At 45.4% G+C, this 26,536-nt stretch overlaps 1 protein-coding gene across 1 annotated transcript in view; it reads left to right on the plus strand.

The window, feature by feature from the left end:
- The window catches only part of SMAD7 (SMAD family member 7), a 290,040-nt gene that overhangs the window by 263,047 nt on the left and 457 nt on the right, over positions 1–26,536 (plus strand). The gene's annotated exons all lie outside the window — the stretch shown is intronic.

Consider the following 26,536-nt stretch of genomic DNA (forward strand, 5'->3'; position numbering starts at 1 on the left):
GGCTAACTCTTGTCAAAAGGCTAACGGTACGACCATCTTTCCCATTTCAAAAAATTCGGTGACTCAACTCCTACTGTACATGGAGAGACACTGCCCTGTCTATCCTTCAGAGGGGTCGCTCAAAGCATCCACTTGGGAAAGGATAGGAAAATATTTTCATGATACCCCACGAGCACCCGTGCCTATTCTGACTGCCTGGAAGGCTGTTATGGCGGCCATCAACACTCTTTTCCCTCCCCCGTCTTCCCCGGAGACTTGCCCTTCTCCTCCCGACCCAAAAACCCCACCCCCTCTTGCCGCCCATCTCGATGCTGCCTCACCACCACCCCCTCCATACCCAGCCGTTCCTCCTCCCCCTTCAGCTCCAACCCCCGACTCCCCTCAACACCACCCCCTAGGAGGCGCCATCACTGAACTCCTCTCCTCCCCCCTCTCATTGGAAAAAACTAGATCGGGGGTTGTCAGCTAACCCCGCCCCAAAGGCTGAATTACCCATCACCAGCTTCCCTGTGGAGCTGGCAGAGGATCTTTTGTATGACGATCCGGGGGCTGTCCTTTCCCTTCCTCTTGTTGTCACGCTGCATAAACCCCTCCCTCCTCTTACCCCTGCTTTGCTTATTCCCAACTCCTCGCTCACGCTTGAGGGAATGGTTGCTGCTCCCTATTTGTATGACTCGTCAGATTTGACACAAATTGCTCTGGCAGGAGTGGGAGATAGGTGCTTTTCCTTAGATAAAGGAACAATTGTCGCCACGCTCATACTTCTCCCTTCTCCTGATATGCCATCATTGTTTGCCTTGCAGCAACCAGTCCAAACCTCTAAACCCACCCTCCTTGTCACACTAAATGGTCGCTCTTTCGAAGGCTTGATTGACACCGGCGCCGACGTCTCTGTCATTCGTTCCGCTGAATGGCCCTCCTCCTGGCCTATCGCCGAAGCCTCCTCGGTGCAAGGAGTAGGCGGAGCACAGGCCGCTAAGGTCAGCTCTCATTGGCTTTCTGCTGTGACTGCTCATTCTCATATTACAGCTTATCTAAAGCCTTATATCTTGCCTTTGCACTGTAACCTATGGGGCCGTGACTTGCTTTCACAGTTCCACGCTTTTATTCAACTTCCCTAATGGCTTTACAGGACCCTTTAGGGTCTCTCTCTCTCTCTCTCAAAACCTCTGTGCCGGTATGGGTTGATCAATGGCCACTCATCAAAGAGAAACTGGACGCCTTACATATTTTGGTCCAACAGCAGTTAATTGAAGGCCATATCGAACCCTCCACCAGCCCATACAATACTCCGGTATTTGTCATCAAAAAGAAGTCTGGCAAATGGCGCCTCCTACAGGATCTTAGGGCTATCAACACCATCCTTCAGCCCATGGGACCTTTGCAGTGTGGACTTCCCAACCCCAACTTGATTCCGGAAGGACACGACCTTATTGTAATAGACCTCAAGGATTGTTTTTTTTCCATACCTTTGGCACAAAAGGACAGAATTATTTTCGCATTTACGGTACCGGAACTTAACAATTCAAAGCCTACTGCTCGGTACCAGTGGAAGGTCCTCCCACAAGGCATGTTGAACTCACCCACAATGTGCCAATTTTTTGTCGATAAAGCATTGCAACCCTATAGATCCCAATTTCCGCATTTTCTTGTGTATCATTATATGGATGACATTTTAGTCGCTGCTGAGGGCCCGAAAGGGACAGTTCAAAAAACTTTTCCTATTCTTTTAGCCACCCTAGCAACGGCAGGGTTGCACGTTGCACCAGAAAAGGTCCAGTCTCGTTATCCAATGCAATATCTAGGCCACAAAGTTTTAGCCTCCACGGCTGCCCCACTTCTACCTATGCTCACGCTTCCCCAGCCGACCACCTTGGTCCAATTACAACAATGTCTGGGGGTCATTAACTGGGCCCGCGCATACCTCGCTTTAACTACACCCATGTTATCACCTTTATTCCAAGCGTTAGTGGGTTTGACAAACCCAGCTGACAAGGTGTACCTTACAGAACAACAATTGCATGCCTTACAACAGGTCAATGCCGTCCTTACGACCCAATGGGTGGACCGTGCGCTCACTGACAAACCACCCTCTCTTGCCATTCTTTCAACACATCAATTATTAACTGCCATCATTGTCCAAACGTCTGATAACAAACATCTACATATTTTAGAATGGCTACACTTGCCACACACACCTAAGACATCCATCATCACCAGAGCAGCACAAATGGCCTCTCTTGTTGAGAAAGGCCGGAAGAGGATTAGAGCCCTAATGGGACTGGATGTTTCCACCCTGTACATTCCCCTTAAGGTTACTCAATGGGAACCCCTCCTACAAAACTCCACTGCACTGCAGGATGCCTTGGAGGACTGGTGTGGCCAGGTGTCATGCCATCTTCCCCCTGATCCTCGATTGCAACTGTTGCGAACAGTACCCTTCACACTAACCTCGCCGTTCGTTCAGCAGCCACTCAAGGAAGCCCTCACTGTTTTTACAGACGGCTCCAAAACCATAGGGGCTTGTACATGGCAAAATAATTGCAAATGGCATAAACGCCTAACAGGCCCACAAGCATCTGCCCAACAGGCTGAGTTAGCCGCTTTTCTGTTAGCCTTGTCCCTTTTCCCAGAACAGCCTTTGAATGTTATATTAGATAGTATGTATGTCACTCAAATGGCTGTGGCCATGTTTGATGCATATATTTCCCCTGTTACCCCCCCCTCTCTCATGACGCTTTTTTTGCAGCTTCAAACTCTCCTGAAGGACAGAACATCCCCTTTGTTTGTAGCGCATATTAGAAGCCACCAACAGCTACCCGGTTTCCTGTCCGAAGGCAACCACATGGCAGATGAGGCTTGCAAAATTATGGCCTCTTCCCCTCTTCCTCCGCAGCTTTTAGCAGGGGACAGCCATGCTTATTTCCACCAAAATAAAAAAGCATTGGTGCGCCAATTTGGCATTACATATCAAGAAGCTACCGCCATTCTTCAACAATGTCCAACCTGCAGTTTGCAGGCAAAGTGCATCCCTGAGGGAGTTAATCCCAGGGGTATCCAAGCTTGTGACACATGGCAGATGGATGTCACTCATTATCCCTCTTTTGCACCTTGGAAGTATATCCATGTATCTGTGGATACTTATTCGGGATTCATCCTGGCAACTTTGCAAAGAGGAGAAGCCACGAAAAACGTAATCAATCATTGTATTCGCACTTTCGTCACATCGGGATGTCCCAAAACTTTGAAAACTGACAATGGCCCTGCTTACGTCAGCACTCCCTTTGCTGAGTTTTGCCGTAAGTGGTCCATTACCCACAGATTCGGTATACCATTCAACAGCCAAGGTCAGGCTATTGTGGAAAGGGCTAACCAGACCCTAAAGAATGCCCTTGATCGGCAAACGGGGAAAAAGGCCTTAGGCCCCCCAAGCCTCCCGATGTTACAAAATATCCTTAATCTCACCTTGTTTACCTTAAATTTCCTTAATCTTACCGGTACCCCCCCTGCTACGGCTGCATCTCGACACTTTTCTAAGCCAGTAGTTCCCTCTTCCCGTCCCCTTGTTTATTTTAGGCAACTGCCCAGCCCTGAGTGGAAAGGCCCTGCGCAACTCGTCACCTGGGGAAAAGGCTACGCTGCTGTGCAACTTCCTGATCGAGTGCTCTGGGTTCCTGCTCGCTGTATCCGGCCATATCATGGGCAGCCTCCTGACAAGCACCTCCTTGACCCTCCTTCTCTGTTATCTCTTTTCCATCTCTGCTCCCCTCACAACGAACCCTAAAACAACCTCTCTCATTCGAACCCATCGTTTACGCTACCCTGCCACCATCGGCCGCAGCTCAGCATCCAACGCCATGGAATGTCTTCAACGCTCTCCCATCAAAAGAAAAGGCACCTTCTGGCGCTGGTTTCGCAACAACACTCTTCTCCAAGATGGCGATTCCTACTCCATCACTTATCACTTTCGCCAAACTACCCTTGCTATCACCAACGTACAGTTGACCGATCTAGGACAATATCACTGTGAAATAACAAAATTAATTAAGGGGTTCGCCACCTCATCTCGCCTTACGCTCACCTTGTTTCAACTCTCCCTTCCTGAGCCCGCCCGTTGGCAGGGACGACGCCTGCTGGCATCCGACGCCCAGGAATCGCATCGCCCTTACAATATCACCTGGACAATCCGCGATGCCTTGGGTCAGATCCTGAATACCTCCTTTTGTTATAGCCCAATTGTATCTTGCTTCCCTAACCTGTATTTTGATTTTTCAGAAATGCTTTTAGGGGTGACAGCCTACAGGAAGCTAGACGGCTTCCCACAGCCCACCCACTCCATCGTTAAAAGCCATCCCCTCTACGTGTGCCCAGGACATGACACCCGCCCTGACCACGTGCACGACTGCGGAGGCTTAGCAGATTATTTTTGCAAGTCTTGGTCCTGCGTTTCCACCGGCCACATCTACTGGACCCCTCCGTATAAGACCGATTACATCACTCTCACTCGGTTGAGAGAGGACATTGAGTGCACCGCGACCAATCAGGGTTGGAATAAATGTAATCCGGTTATTGTACAATTCACTGCTGCAGGAAAAGCTCAGGGGAATGCCTGGGACTCAGGTGTAAAATGGGGAGGTCGCATATATCCCGGATGGCCCGCATATCATTATGGCAACATCTTCTACATTCAACGACAGGTCACCCTTCCTCAGTCCCCACCTGTTGGGCCCAATGCCGACGACATTCACTCCACCTTTCTTAAACCCCTCACCAAACAAGAAAACCCCCTTGTCTCTCTTCTTAACTCCTCCTTTTCCCTTGTTCACACCGCTTCTAACACATCTCGATGTTGGCTTTGTTTGTCTTCCTCTCCACCATTCTATGAAGCAGTCGGTTCTCCTGACCCTGTCCGAAACTCTACCTTAGCCTCCTCCTGCCGCTGGCAAAACACCACGTTGACTATCACCTCTATAATAGGGCAGGGCTGCTGCCTTGGCCGTGTTCCTGCTAACTATACTCAATATTGCCTTAATTCTTCTCATGATCACTGTGCCCTCTATCTTCCAAAAAATCGCTTGAACATCTACGGTTACACCGGCCATGGTGGCTACGGTGTACTCTACACTGCCTCTGGTAATATCTCTGCCCGATTGACAGGGCAATACTTCATCCCTGGGAACAACTCTGTTTGGGCATGTTCTTCTGGCCTCACCGCATGTGTATATGGTGATACTTTGTTACGAACTAACGCCTTTTGTATTCAGGTGCTCCTACTCCCCAAAATCTCTATCTATTCCCCTGACGAACTTATCTCCATTTTAGAACCCCCTCATTACCCCCTCAAGGCTAAGCGCGAAGTAGTGACTGCTGTAACTTTATCAGTCCTACTGGGCTTAGGTGCGGCCGGAGCCGCCACCGGTGTGTCAGCCCTTGTTGTCAATGATCAGAACCTGCGTCACCTTAGTGCTATCATTGACACTGACCTTCGCGCCATCGAACAATCTATTGTGGCGCTACAAGATTCCCTTACCTCTCTATCCGAAGTGGTTTTGCAAAATCGTAGGGGTCTCGACCTTCTGTTCCTCAAACAAGGGGGACTGTGTGTTGCTCTAAAGGAAGACTGCTGTTTTTATGCCGACAACTCAGGAGTAGTATTGGACTCTATGAAAGAGCTCAATTCCCGTTTAAAAACAAGGGAATTGGAGCGCCAACAGTCCATGTCATGGTATCAAAATATGTTTAGCATTTCTCCATGGCTAACCACACTGTTGTCCACTCTGTTGGGGCCCCTCCTGTTATTGATTCTCGTATGCACCATAGGCCCCTGTGTGCTGGGTCGCGTTCTCCGCTTCTTAAAGCAGAGACTTCATACATTGGACTCAGAGGTATCCGAGACAAAGCTTGCTGTTCAACACCTGGTCACTGCTGTAGGTATGGAGAAAACACCACTCTTGGGATGGTCCTCTGATAGTGAATCGGAAATGGACAAGGACCCCCAGTCACACTACCCCCCGAGAGAGGACGCTGGGATGGGTCTCCTTGGACTGAAGAGTCCCTGGCTCCCCGACCCAGACCCTCTGGGGGGAGGACAAAATTAAATAAAAAAGGTGGAAATGTGACGAACCTGACTCCATTACTGCACAGCTAGATTGCATGTCTCTCACGTAGCCTCAGAATGCTGTATATTCCCTTATAAGGGCATGACTTGTATTTCCTTATTCTCTTTGTACTCACTCCCCCGCCCTGATAGAACTGCTGAATAAAAGGAGGTGGGGGCGTGGCACCAGGAGGCAGTACCAGCAACCTCCTGAGATGTGGCGTCTCTCACCAAAAAAGAATCCTGTACCTACCGTTGTTTTTTCGACCTCACCCTTGCGAGGGAATCGTTGGCTCATTCCCCCCCAGGGAATCCCATAGACCGAAGGGCGAAGGACTGGTCGCGCGACGCGACAATTTCCCAATATACTAAAACATCCCAAACATAATAATACACAAAGTAGTATTGTGTATATTACCTGAAACATTGTATTTAACTCAATTTTTTAATATAATAGTCTTTATGGCAGTCCATTCTTAACTAGGAGTTGTCTGTAAACCAGGACGTTCTTAAACCAGGGACCTGCTGTATTCAAAATTATATAGTAAATTAACATCTGATCTGGAAAAGATTCAAGATGAGTTGAATGCAATACTACTTACAAAGTTTACAGATCAACAAAATGAAGTCCTTAATAAGCCTGTAAAGGTGAAAGCACAGAAGCTGAAACTGGACAAAGCTCCAGAACCTAATGGCGTCTCTGCCATGTATTTCAAGGCTTTCCAAGGAACTTTAGTTAAACTATTAACCCAGATAATGGATTACATTCAGCGATGTCAAGAAAACATTCATCCTGGAAAGAAGCTTTCATCTTCTTCGGGAAATGACCCGATTCATCCAGAGTCACACAGATCTATTTCTTTACTGAATGTAGACTACAAGCTTTTTTTAGCAATACCTGCAAAAAGAATAAATGGTTTTCTAACTGACCTAATACATTCTGAGCAGACTGGATTTGCCACAGAGGGAAAATAAGAGAAAATACCTGATATACCTTGAAGGTTACTGATAATATACATCAGAACAACCAGACGGTGGCTATGATTTTTCATGAGCTTTTGGTAATTTGGGATGGTCTTATTGCTTAGGTCTCTAGTGGCTTTAACTTTTTAACATAGATACAAAATATTTGTAAAGAACAAGAAGCCAAGATCCTAGTAATGGTTATTTATCACAAAAATGTACCATAATAAGGCTATTCCCCTTTCTCTTTCCTGATTCTTATTGGCATTAGAGCTATCGGCAAAGAAAGAAAATAAAATTTCCAGGAACAAAGAACTTAAACTGAAATAATATGCTGATGACATTCTACTTTGGTCACTGAGCCTAAGGATTCTCTAGCGTTGATAATGGAATGCCTACAGCGATATGGTTCAGTGTCAGGATATCAGATTAATAAAGATAAATATCAAATGTTCACATGGAATTTAGCTAAGGAAGATGTGCAATTTTTTTTTAAACTGTTCAATCGTGTCCAATTCTTGGAGACTGCCTGGCCAAGTCCCTGCAGTTTTCTTGGCAAGGATTTTCAAAAGTGGTTTGCCATGGCCTCCTGAGCAATATGTTTTCTTTCAAATAACAGGGTTTAAAGTCACTGTAAAAAGGAATAAATACATGGGAATTTATTTGACCTGAAGCAGTAAAGATCTATTTAAAAATAACCATTCACAGATCTGGAAAAATGTAATGGCTGTTCTTTGATGATCGAGAAAGTTAAACTACAGGTAGTCCTCGCCTAACAAACACAATTGGGACCAGAATTTTGGTTGCTAAGTGAAGTGGTCATTAAGTGAATCTGACCCAATTTTACAACCTTTTCTGTGGCAGTTGTTAAGCGAATCACCACAAGTGGTAAGCAAACCACATGGTTAAGTGAATCACATGGTTCCCCATTGATTTTGCTTGCCAGAAGCCAGCCAGGAAGGTTGAAAATGGTGATCATGTGGCCACAGGACACTGCGACAGTCCTAAATATGAACTGGTTGCCAAGCACCCAAATTGTGATCACGTGACTGTGGGGACACTGCAACAGTTGTAACTGTGAGAACCAGTCATAAGTCAGTTTTTTCAGCACCATCATAAGTCCGAACCATCTCTAAACAAATAGTTGTTAAGCGAGGACTACCTGTGTCTGAGTTAGGAGGCACTTTGGCTGTTAAAACAAATATTCTGCCAAAGCTTAATTCTCTGTTACAAGTCATTCCAATAAAAATTGAAAGCAAGGTAATAAATGATTGGCAGAGGCAAGTAATCATTGTTAAATGGTTTAATAAAAGACTGAGGGTTAAATTTAAGATACTACAGGATTCAGAATAAGGCAGTTTGGCAGCCCTGAATTTTGTATTATCCAGATAGCCACTTAACTTGAATTACAGATTAGATTCTATCGACCTATACCTGGGCAACCTCTGTTAAAGGCGTGAAACTCCTTGATGAACTCCACACAGGTCTTTGGACTGATGCAGACAGAAATAAACCTCTCTAAAATGATGGGTTTTGAGCTTTCAAGCCACCCGAGGCAAGGGTTCAGCTACCTTAAATTTAGTTTTCCAAATGGATTCCCCATTTCTAGAGAATTTAACTTTCCGTGCCATTGTGGACAAATAGGATTCCTGGAGAATTTTTTTCCCCCATTCCTCATTGAGAAGGGTTATCTTTCAGCATGCCTCTGGAGTACCAGGTTTCCCTGCTGTCAGCCTTAAGCACCGTGTTTTAGATTGCTGCCGTTTGATTTAAATACAAAGAGGATTTCATGCATGCAACTGCTTTCAGATATTTGTTCTGTGGTTCATGCTGCTCCAAAGGTCTTATGCCTGTAAGGCAGTGTTTCTCAACCTTGGCAAGTTTCAGACGCGTGGACTTCAACTCCCAGAATTCCCCAGCCAGCCATGCTGGCTGGGGAATTCTGGGAGTTGAAGTCCACGCGTCTGAAACTTGCCAAGGTTGAGAAACACTGCCCTACAAGGTAGTCTCTGCAAACTCTTCAGATCCAATCGAGTGTGTGCCATGAACTCATCAGATGCCTTACGCCAATTTCCCTTTCCAGCCTCAATATTTCTCCCCCTTCAGAACCCAAACCATTTTTAAGGTAAGAGGCCTTGCCGTGTACTTACGAGAAATGCAACAAGAGCGTGCATTTGAAGTGTTTTGGATCCTCTGTGCTGGCATCTTCAGAAAGGAAGGTCAACATGGTAAGTCGAATTTATTTCCATTACAACAGGAAAACAGAAAGTGGCCCTTTGTGGGCTTCATCGTTCCCTCTGCTGCTTAGAAGCCATGCAAGGAAGGGGAATTGTTTGCTTTTGCCTATAAGAGTCATTAGGAAAGTGGGCTGATATGCCAATATTTTTGCTAGATCAATGTCAGCTTTGCCGGGGAGATATTGTGCTGCAAACAAGCCTTCCCAGATTTGCAGCACAGAGCAGTGAAAAGGTGGGGGGGTGCTTTGGGGATGAAGCAGAGCACCTATTTCCAGATGGCAAACGATCCATGGGAAATGGCTGGCGTTGCAGGTCCTCTGCTTCCATTTTAAGCATCGTCTTCACTCTTTCAGTCGTTCATAACATCCCAGTAGAATTGCCCAGAATGTCTGCTTCAGTTTATATATTTCAGTGCAGAGTCTGTCTGAGTATCACCGGCCCACTCCCATATATATCTCTAAGATGGAGAGTAAGGATTTTATACTGTCTGAGTAAATAAAGTTAGAATCAAGAATGAATCTGAACAAGTCACAAGCACTGTCAGATTCACACATCTACATATACACTATCTTGGTTGAACATCCACTGCTTGATGACTCCCAACTACTGTAGTGGTGTCTGTGGGGTGTCAGCGTGTGTGCACGTGCCTGTGTCAAAAAAGTCAAGATATGTCATGGCATGTGGGGATGACCTTGGGAGATAGGAGGAAGAGCTGCAGACTAGGGAGTAGTTAGATAAGAGGCAGCTGAGCCTCCAGAAGGAATGGGAGAGTGGCAACCATCTCAGAAGGGACCCTCCCTAGTTTCTTGGGCTGTAAAGGCGAGTGGGGGGTGGATATGTACTTTCAGACTTGCAAGATTCTGTTAAGGTAACTTCTCAGTAAAGATAGAGCTGGCCCCCCTGGTTGTGCTTCTTGTCTTGACTACCTTGCAAGGCTGGCAAGATAGCTGTGACCATATGTTCAAGGATCTGACCCTTTTTAAATGTGTGTCTTACATGCAATACATGTAAAAAGGGGCAGAGCTTCAGCTGCACAGTGATGTCTGCTATCTTGACTGTTTTGACACCCACCCCTGCAGATGCCCCTGCTCTCGACTGAATGTGTGAACCAAGTCTGCTGCAAAGTATGTTCTGGATAACAAAAGCTGATTTGAGAGGTCTACTGTAGCATCTAAAGTGTAACGTCTCATTCACACATAAGCCACCTTGCGATGCAGCTAATCTATTTTTTTATTTGCTTGTATGTAGCTGAATTCACAGTTCATTCCATTGTACCCCTCTGAACGACAATTTTTTTTTTATGCGGCTTTGACTGAAAGATCAACGGCAGTGAGATAAACCAGCCGATCCTTTAAGATCCCTCCAAATTCTACAATTCCATGACAACCAGTTACCGCAATTTTACCCTCTGGTGTCATTAGAAACACTTTAGCAGATGTTCCTCACCAGCCAGCTGTGTTCTTTTACTTAAGCATATGCTCTGCAAAAGCGTGTTCTACTAATTTTGTAACAGAGGCTCTTTTGTAACAGAGGCTCACCAAGAAAGGCAGGGAAAAGGCTGAGTTGGGTGAGGTCTCTGACTGATGTATCTCTTTAAATTGTGGGGTTTCTGTGGAGGTGGACCCACTGAACTTCTTTATGATGAGCTGGAACGCGAGACTTCTACCTAGAGTTGGTCCTCTAAATCAGGGTTCCTCAACCTTGGCAACTCTAAGCTGTGCGGACTTCAACTCCCAGAATTCCCCAGCCAGCACAGCACAGCACAGCACAGCACAGCACAGCACAGCACAGCACAGCACAGCACAGCACAGCAAATGATGCTAAATAATTTTAGCATCATTTGCAAAGCAAAGCTGGCTGGGGAATTCTGGGAGTTGAAGTCCGCACAGCTTAGAGTTGCCAAGGTTGAGGAGCCCTGCTCTAAATGGCAGCTGTTCTTCAGAATATCTAGTGGGTCTTTTTCCATCATGTTTGTGGCTCCCAAGGCTGTTTATACAACATGCTTAATCAGGCCAAATAAAGCTAGTAGCTGCATTTGGGTCATCTAACTAAACTGGGTTAGGTTTTGGTATTGGGGTGTGTGTGTGTGTATTAGCATACTGTGCACCCCAACTGATTATGGGTTAATGGGTTAATTTAACTAGTAGATTAAGCCTAGCTGTATGAATGCTAGCTTCACAGTTTTAATCACTCAGAATCTGTTGAATGGGGTGACATGTATATCCTGGAGTGAGTGAGTGAAAATGACCTTCCCTCTTTTCTTAAGCAATCATGAAGCAAAATAATCTAATTCTACTTTCCCATCCACACCCCAGAAACAATGGTAGCCAGGTATTTCTAAACCAGGAATGGGCCACTTCAGAAGCCAAGGTGCATATGATTTCTGAACCCCCTTTTTGCTACCTACAAAGCCCACCCCAACTGTGACTGTCGAAAATTGGAGGCACAGTTTCCCATTATTCTGAAGTGGGAGACACAGAAAAACTGCAGGGTATGCCCTAAAATAATTATAACATCATTTGCAAAGTAAAGATCCTCCTGTATTAAGTTCTTTGTTCAAAACACAGGGGAAAATGGACATTCTTGGCCCACCAACTCCGCAGTTTTGTTCTGCTCATTGCTTGCTCTTTCAAGATGATGATGATGAAGATAATGATGATCATTATGTCCTGTGATCATCTTCAAGGCCTGCAAGGTTGGGGACAAGGGTGGAGACTGAAGACCTGGTTTTGTTACCAAGCCTGAGGCTCTGACTGTGTGTTTGAGCCCATTTCATAGTTGTGTTAATTGTTGCGTTGATTTGTCTTGTACCTCAGCTACTATATATGTTATTTATTGGTTTGTTATAATTTATTTATTTATTTATTTATTTTATAAATTTATTCACCGCCCATCTCCCCCCTACGGGGGGACTCTGGGCAGCTTACAATAAAACAGGATTAAGATATAAAACCATTACATTACAAAATACAGTAAAATACAAATATAATAAAATCTACATGGCGAAAATATCTTAATCAGTCCTGGAGTGTAATAGGCCCCTCAGAATCACTTTATGGCGTTAGCCATCCCCAGGTGTAATTATTCCCCCTCCCATTCCAAGCCTGCAGACAAAACCAGGTCTTTATAGTCTTTTTCGGAAGTCCAGGAGAGAGGTGGCCTGTCTCACCTCTGGGGGAAGCATGTTCCAAAGGGCGGGAGCTACAGCAGAGAAGGCATGCTTCCGGGACCCCGCTAGATGGAATTCTTTTACAGATGGGGTCCGTAACATGCCCTCCCTGCATGACCGGGTGGGGCGGGTTGATGTAATAGGGATGAGATGGTCCCTCAGATATCCTGGTCCCATGCCATGTAGGGCTTTAAAGGTGATATGATATAATGCTTTTATCTTGTTTTTAGTAATTGTTAACCACCCAGGGTAATTTATTCGATATAGGTGGCTGTATAAATTGAATGAATGAATGAATGAATGATCTCAGGAGGTGTGTTTACATGCCTTCCTGGCACTCATAATTCATATTTACCATATTATGCTGGGCTGGGCTAAGAATGTTATACAAAACACTGAAAAGGAATAAGAAATAGGAAGTCAACAAAATTAAAGGCATAAGGTAACCCAGAGAAACCTAATTACTGTATATCTGGTTTATACCAAACAATTCACTATTCTTCTCTGCCCCATTCTGTTTGTTTGTTTGTTTATTTATTATTCAAATTTAATTACCGCCCATCTCCCCCAAGAGAGGGACTCTGGGCGGTTTGCAATAAAATCAAACTCCGAACATAAACATTAAAATCTCATAAAACCAGACACTTCACAATTATTATAAAATGCAATAAATAAACTGCTGCAAACCTGGCTTCCATCACATCCATACGCTGCTTCATACATTGCTTTTTCTTCTTTAAACTTCTCACCTCTCTGTTTTAGGAGCTCATCCATTCTATCCAAAAACTTTCTCAGTCCTCTCCTTCCTTGACCCATCCATTCTTCCTATGTTGTGATTCAGTCCTCATTCATTCCCTCTCTATGACCAAATCATTCCAATGTCCTTCTTTTGAACTAATCACCCACTGTTGCATTCAACCCACATTCATTCAACACCCAGACCTTACTTCTTCTTAGTTTACCAACACATTCTTCAAGTACTCCCATTGCCACAGCATTCAATTTATTTTTTCCTGACATATCCAACTCTCACTTTCATATAATAAAGTGGGCTGAAGCATGCTATATGTAGCTATTTTTGGTTGTCTTGACATTGATTCTTTGCAACTGACTATATGCTATCCACCACCTCTGAATTTAAGGTATCTGCATGTCTTAACATTTCTGCTTATGCTTTCCTACCTTTAGTAACTATTCTACAAAAGTACCTAAATTCGTCAACTCAGTCTAGTCTTTCACCATTTGTGTATTATTTGTCATTGTTAACTCCATTTTCCCTGTTGAATAAACCTACTTTGTTCTTTGATACATTAATTTTCAGAACCATATTCCTTGTTGCTTTATATGGTGGATCTAACCAGCAGCATCCACAAGGGTTGGGGTCAAAAATGTCCAGGTGGCAGTTGGATTAAAGCCTCAGTCCTCCTACTTGTGCATCAACATCACACACATGTACAAAGGGAAGGGGGCTTTGCACTGCCATCTTGACTTTTATGGCACTCTTCCCCACCCCCTGCCCCAGATGGTACTTCACTGCCACTGTTTTCCTCCGACAATAGAACATCATCTTTATACAAAGGTGAATGTACATTCATGTCCTTGAGCAACACACCTCTACCATCACCACAAGCATTGCTTATACATTTCTTCATAAATACAGTACATTAAACAGCCAAGGGTTTAACACATCCTTGATTTACTGCATACTCAACACTGACTCACTTCTATGTTTTCCATTGATTCTCAGGCATGCTTTGTTTCCATTATGTACCACTCCTGGCGTATTCAGCAACCAACCTTCAACTTCCTATCTATGCAAAGTATTCCATAATTCAAACCTCTTCGCTGTATCATACACTTTCTCTAAACCAGGGTTTCTCAACCAGGGTTCCGTGGCACCCTTGGGTTCCGCAAGAGGTCACTAGGGGTTCCCTGGGAGATCACGATTTATTTAAAAAAATATTTCAAATTTGGGCAACTTCACATTAAGGAGATAAGTTTCATTCTTGATTTTCAGTCTAAGAACACTGTAAATGTATATATCCAGGCCTACACATGAAACAAACGTAAGAATTTTGTAACTTCTGGCCTACATCTGAGCCTGAATGTGTGGGGGTTCCCCGAGGCCTGAAAAATATTTCAAGGGTTCCTCCAGGATCAAAAGGTTGAGAAAGGCTGCTCTAAACCAACAAACGTACAATGAACCTTCTTTCTCACATTCATAGATTTCTCAATGGCCTGCTGAAGAGCAAAAAGCTGGTCTGTCCAGCCCTGCCCATGTAACGCTGCTCTGCACTTCTCAAAGTTTGCTCACTGTCACCTTCCAGTTGGAATCCTGCCAAAACCCTTCCCAGGCGTGCTTAAAACAATAATTCCCTTCTAGTTTCTGCATTCACTCTTGCGACTGGTCCCTTTCTATGGAGAAACAATGATAATGTTTTCCCAATTTCACAGGTTAAACAACCGCTTCATAAAAAAACCACAACCATATTTTAACATTTCTCCAGTTATGTCATCTTCATCTGCAAAAAACACATGTACAGATGCAACACTGGCTTCATTACACAGAAGAAAATACAGATGCTCCCTGTGGGCACAGCTGAAAAAGAGCGTGGAAACCATTCTAGGAGCCATGTTTTTCCTGCCGTGTTTTTAATTCCATTCCCTCTGCTGGAAACTCCTTGTTTAACCCCATACAATCACTTCCAAAGCAATTTTTATTTCCATCAAAATCACTCTGCATTTTATTTGCCTCTTTAATCTTAACCATTTTTTGCTCTCTGTGATATTATTTATTACTCCAATAGAAAATAATATCTGTAGCTCAGGGTTGACCTCTTGGGTTGGGGGTGAGTTTGGTTGTTTTCTTGCAGACCTTTCACTTCCGAGCTAAGTAACATCATCAGTGCAAAATGCACTCTCCCTCACACTGATGATGTCTTTTTCTCTATATCCACATTACATACCAACTTTATCTTCATTCTTTTGCAGCAATCATTCTCTTTTATGCATTTTGTCATCCATAGTCTCTTTCACTTCACCATTCAACCAAGCATCCCCTTTCATACTTCCAGAGGTGTCCACAGGTGTGGTCAGAAAGTCAACCCTGTGGTTGAAACTGCCTGTTTTTTATGGGCAGCATACTGCACTGCGATCACACTACTGCAGCTGTCATTTGGACCCTGAAGACACCCCAGCATATCTACTAGTGTAACCCTGCATGCATCTGTACTTACTTCTCTTCACTCTGTTTTGAGCTGCTTTCACATCCTCTTTCCTTATACAGGTAGTCCTCGACTTATGACCACAACTGGGACTGGAATTTCTATCATAAGCCGTTGTGGTTGTAAGTCAAGTCACTACGTGACCAGACCCAAATTTTACCATTTTTATGGTGGTCATTAAGTGAATCTAGTTTCCCCAATGAGCACTTTTTGCCGGAAAATGGCAAAAAAGTTGCAAAACACAATCATGTGATTGCAGGACACTGCAACCGATCATAAATGCAAGCCGGTTGCAAAGCGCCCGAAATCCGATCATGTGACCACAGGGGTGGTGGTGCAATGTTTTGCAATGCTCGGAAGTGCTTTACAGGCCATAAAACCCCCATTCTAAGGCCACTGTAACTTTAGACCATGGTTAAATGAACAGTCATAAGTCAAGGACTACCTGTATCCACTATCAATTATTCATCCATTCAAAGATTTCTTCCAACACTTTTCCATATACAAATAATTTTTTATCTTCTTTCATTCTACCCTCAATCTTGTTTAACTTTTCTTTTCCATGTTTATTTCCCCCCCGAGATCCATTACAGATCCCACCAAAAACTGGTCTGTCCCCCATTGAGAATCTCTTGTCATCCTTAGCTCCTTCAGCAATTCGCTCCATCCCTCATTGTAAATGAAATCCATCATGCTCTTAGATTTATATATTAGAATAGTATATATACAATGCACCTCCCTTAAGCGCTCAGAGTAGAGCCATACCAATGCCATGGCCCTGTGTATGAAGTTCTACATGACTTCTACTGTCCTTCCTGGGGGAGAGAATTTCTCTATTTTTACATAGTTTAATTGAAAACACCATACAAGATAAACATTAAGTGCCAGGAGGTGGAATGGGGGCATAACATGTGACATCTGTTTCTCTCTATTCTGAGAACTTAAGGGAAGGTAGATTATATGTACGATTTTCTTTTTTGTATAAGAGTTTTTATTAGGTTTAGAACAAAGATAAAACCTACAAAAAAAACCTACAAAAAGAAAAAAGAAAAAACTAAAACAGTGTGAAAACCCAAAAAGAGAAAAAAAATTTTAAAGGTTACATAAAGAGGTCACTTCCGACTTTCAACAACAAGGATATACAACAATTTTCCATAATCAATCCCTTACTCTATATAAAACCAAAATCACATTATTTCTATAAATCATTATATTAGCACATTATAAAAATCACTAAATATATTTGCTCCTTCCCCTTATATTAAAAGAAAAAAAAAGAATATAAACCTCCTAATCAACTCCCCCCCACAAAACATTTATTTAATTATTTCCTTCGTACTACTATTCTATACTTTCCTGTCTGCTATAATAAAGATTAAACTAAAAAGCATGTAAATTGTCTGCCCTTATAGTTAATAATACAACAATTATAATAATCTTAATCATATTAAGCCTAAAACCAAGCATTTATTATTATATCTTATTAAACTTAATCCAAATCATTAAAGAGAATGAAGTCAAACAAGCCTTAAAAGCAATCCAGATAATTATTCTTAAACCACTTCAAAATAAACCAGAGCATTTACATATCTCCACAATACACACAAAGCATTTTTCATAAAGAAATCAAACAGCCCAACTGCCCCCTTTAAAAATTCTGACTTCTCAACAGAAAGCCTTCCATACATAACAACCCCTCTTTTTCCATCACATTCCATCAGAAAGTCAATCTCGCTTATGACGTGCAATTTATTCTGTCCCATTAATTTCTTCAGGTCGACTACCCGATCGTCATCTGGCATTTTAACTGAAGCCTCAGTCTCGATGTAAATAGAAACATTTCTATCCTTGAGCTCTTCAGTTTATTCCACGACATCCCCAACCAGATGATACATTTTAGAACTGATGTTCTCTACAATGTCCTGAACATCTTGCATAATAACTTGAGAGGAAGTGAAAAGAATCTGTTCAAGCGCACAACAGAAATCCAAGAAAGTCTGCTTGAAATCATCCATGTCTCAGGCAGTAGATTATGGCGCCCCCTAGGTACCTAACTGGCAAAAGTACCAGTTAAAGGAAAATTTCTGAAAGATGTTTACACAAGTGAAAGTAGGATAACAGGCAGTTCCCCAGGGAAAATAGCAGCAGAAAGCTAAAAGTTCAGAACAGCAGATTCAATGTGTAGGAAAATAGTAAAATATTCAAATTTAATGCAAAAATAATAACAGGGAGGCAATTATGTGATCTCAACCCTCCTTAATATTTGGATGGAAAGCAAAATCAAAAACTTAAAAAAGAATTTAAAAAAAATTAATCCCCAAAATAAGCACCAAGACTGCTCGCTTCTCCTTGCTGTAAAAAGCCTCTCTTAGGGTACATAAACTTAAAAAGAAATAAATTGGGTGATTTAGAAACGGGGTGGCTGGCCTTAGTGTCCATATAAGGCTACAGCGCAGTGTGGCCATGTTGATGTCCCAGCTGCCCGGCGGCTCTTACCAGATTAGCGCGAATGCTGTTTGCGATCCTCTGGCTGCAAGTCGCCATTCTGGAAGACAGATGGGATGATTCAGAGCATTTTCTTTGTCCGTGAAAACACTCCTGGGCTTCAGGAAAGACCTGCCTGAGCCCAAAAAACCTGCTGCCTTGTCAGTTCTGTCCTCAGAACCCACGGACACAGCTGTTCAGTCTGCCATGTCCCCACCAGAAGTCTGACTGTATGTACCATTTTGGTACGTTCTGTATACCCCTTTCTGCAACAACCCTGAGCTGAGCATCCAGACCTGGATAGCTCCTAAAAATAATGCACCAGATGCAGTCATCTAAAGTGCAATGTTCTGTGAGTTCAATTCCTGGTAGAGAGTCTGAACACCATAGGAAAAGATCAGGCTATGTACATCTGATGAGTCCCAATAGGGATGACACTGGTCATGTAGTGCCTCCTGGTGATCAATATACCATAGATTTATTTTAATCCTTTTGCCATGTGTTCATGTGAATAGACTTAGCTTAAACCAGTGTTTCTCAACCTTGGCCACTTTAAGACCTGTGGACCTCAACTCCCAGAAATCCCCAGCCAGCATGCTGGCTGGGGATTTCTGGGAGTTGAAGTCCACAGGTCTTAAAGTGGCCAAGGTTGAGAAACACTGGCTTAAACCATACAGCCAAAATAATCAGAAATTTTTCTAAGCAGATGCTCACCAGCCTCAACCTCATTCATTCTTGAATCTCTGAATGGCTCAATATATACACATCCACCAATTTGGGTCACCTAGCTAAGTAATTTTTTCCCTGGACTGCATTCATTTGGCCCATTGTGCAATTTTGTCCAAAACTCATCTTTACCCTGTCTATCATCACTTTGGAGTGTAACAACCATCACCAACCTCTGGATTCCTATTTTCATAGACACACATCAGATGACCACAGTTCCTACTTTCTGACATGCATTTTAGCCTTCATTTGTAATTAAATCCATCCTTTTGCTTCCTTCTGTACATGGATTTATCAACTCCGCTCCACAAGATCAGACCAGCTTTGATTAAAACAAAATAAATGAATAATTTACCATTCAGTATAGCCACATCAATCAATGTGAGTGTATCTAAGAGTTTTAATTTTTTTTCTCATAAACTGCTGGGGGTCCTTTCTGAGAATTAGAAGGCACAGAAGTAAAATACAGAAAGAATCACTGCATTTAACTGCATCCACCTCCTTTGAGATAAACTGATTTTCCTTTTATTAATAATGGAAAAAAAGGTCACTACTGAACAGTGAAGAGCATCAGTTCCGGATAATGTTCTTTCACTCTCGTTCAACTGGCACCAAATTTGAGTTAAACCAGTTTCTGTAACTTACATCAACAGAAGCCAAAGCAGGCAGAGCGGTTCGCAATTCGCCTCACACAACACCGGAAGCCGCCGAAAATGCCGCCCTCCGCTTAGCGTAAAACTCTGCCGAAGTTTAGCGTGTCCTGCTAACGCAGTTCCTCGCGCTGTAACTGATTCGGGTGCGCGTCTTGTGGGAACGCCTCTTTCGCCCCTTTCCCGGCTCGGAGTGACAATCCCGCCTCTCGGCAAACCGGCTCACTCTGGTCTCCTCGATTTGGATCTACTTAGTTCTGGGCCCTACACACGGCAGGCCCCGACTGCACCCCAAGTCCCGTCCTGGGCGGGAAAGCCGCGGCCCCGCGGAACCCTCGCCAAGCCAAGCGGTCGGGAAGGAGAACGTCTGCACGCGCCCCCTCCGGCTCCCGGGCGCGGCTGCCCTCGCGCAGAGAGTTCAGGACGCCTCTTGGAGGCGGGCGAGGAAGCCCAGAAAAGGGGACCGGCCTCAGGGCCTGCCAGGGCGCCCTTCCAAAGGAAACGTCCTACCGGCCGCTCCCTGGCGGGCGCGGCTCCCTACGTTTTTTAGCCAGCAGCGCGCCGGGACGAACGCAGGTGAGCGTGCAAACTCTGCCCGGACAGGCGCCGGTTGTTGGGGTGGAGGGCAAGCTGGGGATGATGGGAGCTGCAGCCCAAACGCACGGGGAGGGCCGGATCGTAGAGAGCTGCTGCTCGGACTGCTCCTGATTCGGGTGTGGACGATCCCAGGAAAGCTTCCAGTGCGAAGGGTTCAGTGCAGCAGTTAAACAGCGGAGTCCTTGGTGCTCTCTGAGCCTTGTTGTCTTCTTGCAGTGAAATAGTGTCATTGCTGGACTGGGCTCCGTGCGCGAATCCTGGCCCGCTTCGCCTGAAAAACGTGTACACGACATTTTTAGTAGTCGTCGGGTTTGCGTGTCGCCGTCAGGCATGGTTGGTGTGGGGCCGCGGTTCCTTGAGTCGCATTCATTGGGATCGCAAAGCCACCGCCTCTGCGTTCCCATAACGCGCTAAGCCCCACTCGAGCGAGCCCCGGCTTAGCACTGTTACGTGTGAACCAGGTCCCTCCTGCCGGCCTTCTCCCCTTGTAACGGGGAGGGGGGAATTTCGCTCCTCCTCCGCTTTGTTTCTCTGTCTGGAAGCAAGCGTTTTTCAAACGTGGGAGAAAAGGCCGGTTTTTTTTTTGGCCGGGCCCTTCAATAAGAATTAAGCACGCGTACAAGAATGAGCTGAAGAGGGTTGCTGGAAAAAGCCGGGTGTTCCACCGGTCGTGCTTCTCTCTCCTGACTGCAGCTCAGCCTTCTCCTAATTGGCGCCATCCTGAAGCATCAGACTCCAATTTTCACCAACCCCAACAAGCAGCCAGACCAGCGATGGGACTTTTTTTTTTTTAATCGTATGGCACAGCAGTTCGGTGTTCACGCTTTTTCTTGCTGGGAAATCCTTGTGAGGTTCAGCAGCCAGATGTGTAGACTAGCTAGCTAGCTATCGATCTATTATTTATTTATTAAGACTATTTATGGGACTTATAGTCCATCGCATTTGGAAATTCCTAGTAGGGACCCGCCAGACGGCTCCTTCCGCTTCCCCCCCCCCGAAGCTCGTTTAAAGCCAGCGCCAGAAATCCTAAAGCACACTGCTTCTGACCACGGAGGTTCCATTTAGTTTCTCTTGGCTAATAATGCCAACTAACAAACTTGTCTCCTTCCCTGTCGCCTAGCCGTCGGAACCAGGCTGAGCCGGGGCTGGGTGCCTAACACCGCATGTCCCTTGAACTCCGCAACAAAGGAAGTAATCCAATAATTACAGAATAAGCTCGTGCCAACGGTACACTTCGCTATGATTAATGCAATCAATTTCCTAGGATTCCACAACATTCTGAGCCATAAAAGAAGTCACCCGGCTGGGTTCGCCCAACCCGGGAGACTAAAGCGCGGTGGGGGAGCGCGTTTCGAAGTATCGTGCGAACTCAGCCATGCGAGCACCAAATGCGCGGCTAACCGTACCGAGCGCCAGTGGGTGAAACAGGTGTGTGCCCTGGGGGGCGGGGAGGACAATGGCTTGCAAAGGAGTGTCTTAAAGAGGCGGGGGGCACCTAGCCAGTCACTACATTACACTGCCGTCCCCACCCCGCGGGCAAGGCAGGGGCGACCAGCGCGCCGCCAGCGCCAGATCTCCTCTCCAAGGAGCGCGCGGAGCCTTCCAGCCCCAGCAAGTGGCGGCGCGTAAAGGGGGCGGCGGAGGAAGGAGGGAGCGGGCTGGAGAGACACAGACATCCGGGCCCTTTGCACATGCCTGTTCCTCCCCCCCCCCCCCGGTTTCTAGCCCCTTTGCAGCCGCCACCGCCACAGCCGGGAGGGAAGCAGGCGCGCGCGCAAGCCAGCCAGCTCTGGCTGCCCAACTTCCGCGCCGGCAGGTGCTGCTCCCGCAGCTGCGAAGCGCTCTCCTCGGCTCCGGCGAGCTGCTGTCACCGCTCGGAGGGGCAGCCAGCCGGCCGGCCGCCAAATCCGGCAGCTTTGTCCCCGGGAGCCGCTGGCTGGCAGCAGCGGCGGCGGCGGCGGCAGGGAGGGAGGGAGGAAGGAAAGGAGGGAGGGAGGGAGGAAGCCGCGCCGCTTGGAGGCGCGGCACGGCGACGGAGGCGCTGCGCCCGCCGAGGTGTCCAGGAGAAGGCGAGCAGAAGGAGCCTCCCACGCGAAGGAGCCTCGGGACCAGCTCGCCCGCCAGGTGGGTGCCCGGCCTCTTCCTCGCCTCCCTCAGGTCTGCTCTTTCCGCCGGCGGGGTTCTTTCGCTGCCTCCGGTCGCTGACAGCTGAGGAGGGGCTCCCCTGCCGGCGCCGCCGCCGCGCGCGCTTCGGGGCGAAGGGGGCTTTCAGCGCAGCCGACTGGGTCGGCGAGCGGAGCTGGGCGAGGGCTGTCCCTCCGGCTTGCCACGGACCGCCCCGGCCTGGGAGGGGAGGCTTGGGCAGCGCGCCGAGCGGCCAGGCGACCCGTCTCCGCCGCGGAGGAAGTTCCTGGCGTGAGTGTTTCCGCGGGGAATCCGGAGCGCGCCTCCTGGTACGCTTCGTCGAGCTTTCTTTCCTCCTCCGGTTTTAATTTGCTAGGACGTTGCCGATTGGCGGACGGCGTCGGCTAATGGGAAACTCGCTACTTTTCGAGATGGATTCTGCAAGGTTTTTTAACTTTTTTCCTCTTCTAACGGGGGCGGGAGGAGGGGAAATCCTGGTCCCTACCGGTCCTCCCAAACGTGCGGCAACCCTGCGGGGTAGGCTGAGGATTGCAGAGCCGGCCGGGAACTTGACCCTCGGACTTCCACACGACCGCGTCCCTGGCGCGCGTCAAGGGCTCGGTGCCTTAAACGCGCTCGCCTCCAATTCTTCGCCAACCCCAAATTGGGCATCGCAGTTAATTGGCCAACGAGGGCTCGGTTAACCTTGGCTTAGCATGTTGGGCGAACACAGCGTGCGTCTGAAGCCGCGGGCATTCGCGGGACGTTTTCCCAAGTCAGTACGCGCTGGATTAGATTGCAGCCAAGCGGAAGGTCTCCCATCTTGGCTAGTCTTGAATAAGAAAATCCAGCTTTTCCCTATCTTTCAGGTGCGCCGACCTACAAAACCCCTGATCCCCAGCAGGATGGACACCCTGTGATACTTTCCTGCAGGAACAGAATTTAAGGAGTTAAGAGCTCCCCTCTCCGAGGAGATCTTAAAGAAAAATCTAACAAACTGTGATGAAAATTAAATGAGAGACTGTAGGGCTCCCGGTCTGGGTAAAATCCTGGTGGCGACTAGGTGACGGTCAAGAGGTGCTCTCTGCTTCCATCTGGTGGCCCTCTGTATTGTTGCAGCCTCGCTCTGGCCACCTTAATTCTGCCTTGCGGAAATTAAGGTTTTGCTGGAAATGCGATTTGTGTGGACCTGTTCTCCAGAGGTGAACAGTCTTAACCTTGGATGTTTTTTAATCCTTAATCGGGCAATGCTATGAATATGTACTCAGCAGTATGTTCCACTGAATTCAGTGGATTTTAGTGCAAGTGTTACCCTTAAGTCTGAGGGTGGGTGTGCACAACACACATTGCACAACATGCCAAGACAAAATGGTTATGCTTATGGCTTAATGTGTTGCATGAACCCAGCAAAGCATGGTTAATTCAATAAACCCTTGGTTGGGCAAGCCATCGTTCAGTCAGTTATGTGAATGCAGTATGATTTTGATCAATTTGAGCAGTTGTTTTTCAGTTTGTCTCTTCTGTTAAAAACAACATGTTCTGTGAACACAGCTGGCATCTGAAACCTTGGGGGTGACAAGCATCCTAGCTTTTGGGGTGGGGTAAGCGCATTTACTGTAGTAGCTCACAACCTAGATTTGGGTTGTAAGAATTGGTTTTTATTCCATTGCTTTGCTAAAAAACCTACCTGTGCTTGCTTGGATTGAGCTGCATAAAATACGGTAAAATTTAGAGTTATTCTATATATCAAGGGCATTCTTTTTTTTTTTCCCCGGCTGCTGCCTTGATTCCAAATTAGGAATAAATCTCTCTTTCTCAATAGCATTGCCATTTGAGCATGTAAATAAATTATCAAAGGCTTGATTTTTTTGGTACAATACCACAACTGCCACTGGAAATGCCACGTATTAAGAGCTGTATTCTTTCCTTAGGGTTTTATAAATGCCCCGTTCCTTTACACTATCCTATCCCTGTTCCTTTACACTATCCTTTACACTATCCTATAAATGTAGGATTTTGTGGTATAGTCCTAGACTTCTTCAGTAAGCGTTTTTTCGGGGCGGGGGGGAGTGCCTTTAAATCAAGTCCTGGTGACTTCATGGACAAATCCATGCTGCTTTCCTGATGCTTTTGGAAAGGTTTTGCCATTGCTGCCTTCTTAGGGCTGGGAAAAAGTGACTGGCTCAGAAAAGAACTCAAGTCTTCTGTTCCTAGTCTCGCACTTTAACCACTAGACAAAACTGCCTCTTGACCAATATGCCAGGAAAAAGATTCTCGCTTTTTCTTTTCTCTAACATCCTATTTTTCTGTGCAAAGAAATGTTGACACTGTTGGAGCAATCAAATAAATGATCCACACTTGCAGCTTGATGTTATATAGACTTAAGAGGGCTTATATCATATTTTAGTTTTGAACATATAGGCAGATATTACGATCTTAATGATGGCCAGGATTTGCTTCTGGGTTGACTGATCCTTAAAAATGACTGAATTTATTTGCAAAAGTTTGGGGGAGGGCTTTCTTTTTATAAAGTTGGCATCTTATGTAAATATAGAATTGCAGTTAAAAAGTTGAAGCACCGGAAAACATTAAAAAACATAAAAAACATTTTAATAATTATAAGCCAGCTGGGTGACTTTGGGCCAGTCCCTCTCTCTCAGCCCAACCCACCTCACAGAGTTGTTGTTGTGGGGAAAATAGGAGGAGGAAGGAGTATTAGGTATGTTCACTGCCTTGAGTTATTTATAAAAAATAATTAAGGTGGGATAAAAATTAAATAAATAAATAAAATAAGTAATGTCAAAAGTAATAACAAAAAATAATTGGGATACTAGAATAAAAATTAATGGGAACTGTCCTAACAACCAGGAAACACACTGAGACAAGGAACTGGTCTCTAATATTTATTGCTAGTACTTAACAGGAATCCTAACAAACTGAAGAAGCGTGGGAAAACCTAGACATATAACCCCCAAAGGTTAAGGCGGTCCCGATCTGTGTCTCTTTGAATGGCTGAACAATTCATCAGTGCTACGCATGCGCTTGACAGTCTGGATGGGAGCCCCCTGCTCGCCATCCTTACTCATGACAGGAACACGGAGCTCCTTATAATATAATTAAATAAAAATAATTTTGCATCTGCCAGTTAACATCAACCAAATATACCTTAGTTAGGGTCATCGCATTAGGCTTGATTTCTGGACATGAAAAAATGTCTGCCATCTCAGTTTGTTTCCAGTAATAACCTGTGTTGGAAGACTAGGTTTAGCAATTAACTTCCTAGGGACATCTAGTTGGCCAACGGTGGCCAAGTAAGCTATCTATTAGATGGAATGTTGGCTAGTTGAGGGAGGAGTGCTGCAGTGGTAGGGTTCCTTGCTTTGCAAGAAGAAAGCCCAGGTTGAGTTGTCAGCATCTCCAGAAAGCACTGGAAGCCTGGAGAACATCTACTAGTCAGGATGGACCATGATTCAGATTCAGATTCAGAATAAGGAACTTCCTGTGCTTTTCTATGTTCTCTTTTTTCATCTCTGCTGACGGATAGCAGAGTTGAGATTTTGGATACGAAACAGGTTCCAAGGCATCTTGTTCTAAGCTTCTACTTTTCCTCCTCCCACCATTTCTTCTCCTTCTAATATTTCTTTGGCAATTGTTCTTATTTCCATGTGGGGAATGTGCAAAGGAAGGAGATTCTGGAAGACACAACAAACACCCAAGATATGGAGATATGGAGCCAGTGATGACCACAGATGAGGCAGGTTGGGATGAGAAGGAGCAGTCTGGCCGTCCCTGAAATTAATTGAACAATACCCATAATTTAATTGGAGTTAAGATGAAATATTATTCCCCTTACATTCTGCTGCAGGTTTTCTTTGTCAATCTTCTGTCCTTTAACCTGGATCCTTGCAGTATTTCAGGTCTGTAGGATCAGCTTTGCTAAACCTCAATTGTACAGGTTGTCCTTGTTTAGTGACTGCCTCATTTAGTGACTGTTATGATGGTAATGAAAAAGTAACTTTCCAACCAATCCTTGAATTCATGACCTTCCCAGGTCTGTAAAGCAAAGGAAAGTTGAAGTCAGATGATAAGCACCATCACGGTTTCATTTAACAACCAAGTTGCTGGTCCCAATTGTGGTCGCTAAATGAGAACTACCTGTATTACAGTTTAGCCATAAAGTTAGGTCATAGAATACTCTTTCTAGCACACATTTGACTGAAATCAGGGCAGCACTGTTGCTGGTGTAGCTTATGAAGTAGGATGAT

Source organism: Candoia aspera, chromosome 2 (genome assembly GCF_035149785.1).
Source record: "Candoia aspera isolate rCanAsp1 chromosome 2, rCanAsp1.hap2, whole genome shotgun sequence".
Lineage (NCBI taxonomy): Eukaryota > Metazoa > Chordata > Lepidosauria > Squamata > Boidae > Candoia > Candoia aspera.